Source organism: Crocuta crocuta, unplaced genomic scaffold (genome assembly GCF_008692635.1).
Source record: "Crocuta crocuta isolate KB4526 unplaced genomic scaffold, BGI_CrCroc_1.0 scaffold166, whole genome shotgun sequence".
Lineage (NCBI taxonomy): Eukaryota > Metazoa > Chordata > Mammalia > Carnivora > Hyaenidae > Crocuta > Crocuta crocuta.
This window is the reverse complement of record NW_027531018.1, coordinates 1,294,331-1,297,285: the sequence shown is the minus strand read 5'-3', so window position 1 is coordinate 1,297,285 and position 2,955 is coordinate 1,294,331.

Here is a 2,955-nt window from a genome sequence, read left to right as displayed (position 1 = left end):
CTAGGATGTTGGCAATGTTCCATTTCTTGACCTGGTTGGTCACAGGCAGGTTTCTTTTAGAACCACTCATTATACTGAATAACTGCTTTATGCATTTCAATGCATATTTCACAATAAAAATGCTAAAAGTAATTGAAGACTTTAGATGGCATTTCTAAAAATTTTACCAGATAATTTAGCTTATGAAATCTTGACAGTAAATACCACTGATGTGGGATAATAAAACACTGATTAAATAGTTTTTCATAAGAACTCACTCTCAAGTGCAGGAGAAAAGAACCCTACAAATAACCCTTTGTTATATTTTAACACAGTATGCAGATCTTTATCACACACAAAACTGATGAAGCAGGGAAAAGTACTGTTACCTGAAATTTCAGATTTTTTGGAATTTTGAACAAACTAGCTATTTTCTCCTCTGGATTAATAAGAAGTAAAAGAACTAAAGAGATGCAGACCAAGTTGGAAATGTATGAACTTCCTCCTCTCCAGTTGCCAGTTTCAGCTGTTTCCTCCAGTTATCATGCTGGGTGGTGAGGTGGGTGGATTTTGCCCAGTAAGCTTAGTGCCTCTATTACTTCATAAGTAGGTGGATGAGGGCTCTCATGAGTACTGTTCTGTCTCTTGGTACTGAGGTTTTAAGGTGGAGCCGCTGACAATGAAAACAGATCAGGCTGCTGAAAAACCCCATGTGGTACAGTACATACTTTTCTGGAGGCGTCCTCAGCTGGGTTGCAGAGCTCTGATGTTTGCACTCTTTATCCAAAGCCCACAGAACTTAAAATCTGAGGTGCTCGGCTTCACAAAATCTAAATCAGTGCATTACTCATTCAATTTCCAGCAGGAAATTAGGGAGAGGGCAAAACCAAATAGAGATTTATTTTGTAACCATGTGGGGCTATCACTTGCTGGTCATATTCCCTGTGAGTCTTATTTGGAAGGACATGGGAGGGCACTGGTCATGACAAGGCAGTCAGATCCACGCCAGCTTAAGCAGGATAGTTAGCCTGGCTCTTGGAACTTTCGACAGTGGGGTAAGTGCCACTTTGTGAGTCTCTTCTTGCTCCTGCAACATCCACTTCCCCATTTCCATCGATCTTCCTGCAGTACTTATTTTAATAAAAATGAGCCTTTGGATTCACCCAGTTAGAAGTTTCCTTGGTCTACTGTTTGCATATGGTGGTAGTTGAAACCCTGAGCTCCCAAAATTTGCCTATAAAAACTTGCTCCTTATGCCCTGAAGTGGAAAGACTTGTAATGTCCATTAATTCTGCTTCCTGAGCAGGTGCGCCAGGGTCCAGCGACAGAACTCAAGAATCTGCTTCCTTTCATCATTGCTGCTGCTTTCATCTCCGTCTTACACTATTCCCCGGGACAGGTGCAAGGCAGATTCTGAGGATTCTGGTCCTTTCATCTTAAAAAATTTCTTTTCGTAGAGAACTACACTTTCAGCTTTATGAGTTTTTATTTGAATTTACTTTCCAGGATAACATCTGTAGGAAAAGCTGCATAATCGTACTAATATGTATTTTAGAAAAGAGATAGCTTTTAAGTCAGAACTGAAACACAGGACATTTCTTGATCATGGTTATGGATGGACACTTATGAGCAACCAAGATCAGCTCTTCAAAGCTTCACACAAGCAAGAATGAGTACCTTTTAAAAGTGAGACACTAGAGCAAAAAATCCTTCCATAATCTCCAGGAGAACGGCTTCCTTCCCTCGCCTCGTCAATTCGCCCCCCTTTACACTAAAGACTCAGGTTGTGACACCGTACCCAAACCGCACCCTATTTCCTTTCGTGGGGGCGGGGGAGGGGGAGAAGGGACATATTACTCTCATCTTTACAATGCTATGTAGCTTACAAAAACGCTTACGCTTCCATCAACTCCTCTGAACTCCGTCGGTACCTCGGAGGGAGGCATTCATTCATTCATTCATTCACCAGACATTTGCTCGGCTGGACCACACGTCATCGGGTGCTAGGTCTCGCCCCAAACCACGGGAAGGGTGGGACGCTCGCTCCCTGGAGCAGGTGCAGCGGAATGGATGTGGGACAAGTTCTCGCCCAGTCTGGCTTTTCGAAGGCCCATTTGGGGCGATATGCCTCACCTTCGGGTGGTGCGCGCCCGAGCATGGCCGTGCGGCCTGGGCCTTCCTCCTTGCTCCCAAAGGAGCCGTCACCACCTGCCCCGAAGGAAACCGCTACAAGAGCCAGCTCTGCCCGCCGCCGTCGGGTCAGGGGTAAGATCAGGCGGCAGCTTAGGCTCCACTCGGCTCCTCCCCTTCCTCTCTTCAATTCTGACGCGGCCGTAGAGGCGGCGGCAGCGGCGGCTAGTCCCGCGTCCCGAGGCGCACCCACCCGCTCGCGGAGCCCAGACTTCCTCTTCCCTTCTAGCGTCATCAGAGCGCGCCGGAGTCACCCAGGGCGGGGTGATTAGAAAGGGGAAAAAAAAAAAAGGCCAGCGGAGGAAACGTCCCGGCGGAAAGAAAAGGGAGGGGGCGAGGGGAGCTGTTGCTAGGTGACTTGCGTCATCGGGCTGCGCCGCTTTCCTCCCGCCCCTCTCTGGAGTGAGGCGAGAGCCCCGCACAGAGCGAGCGAGACAGCGAGCTGAGCTCCGGGCGCTACCGCCACCGCAGCAGAGAGCGTGAGAGCGAGGGAGCATCTGAGAGACCCAGCCCCCGTGCACTGGCCACGGCCGAGACCTTCGTCCTGACCTGGACCAGCGGGAGTCNCCGCATCGACACATGCGGGAGCCGGGAGCGGGGGCGGCGCCGAGCGGAGCCGGCCGGGTCCCCCACCTCGCCGCCGCCTCGGCCACCCGCCCGGGGCCATAGCATCTTGCCCCCAGAGTGTATGAACCGGGGACCCACGCTTGGCAACCACCCCCCGGCCGGGGGGGCGGGGACCCCAATGTGAAGCGGCGGCTCCGGCGGCGGGGAGAGCAGGGCCGC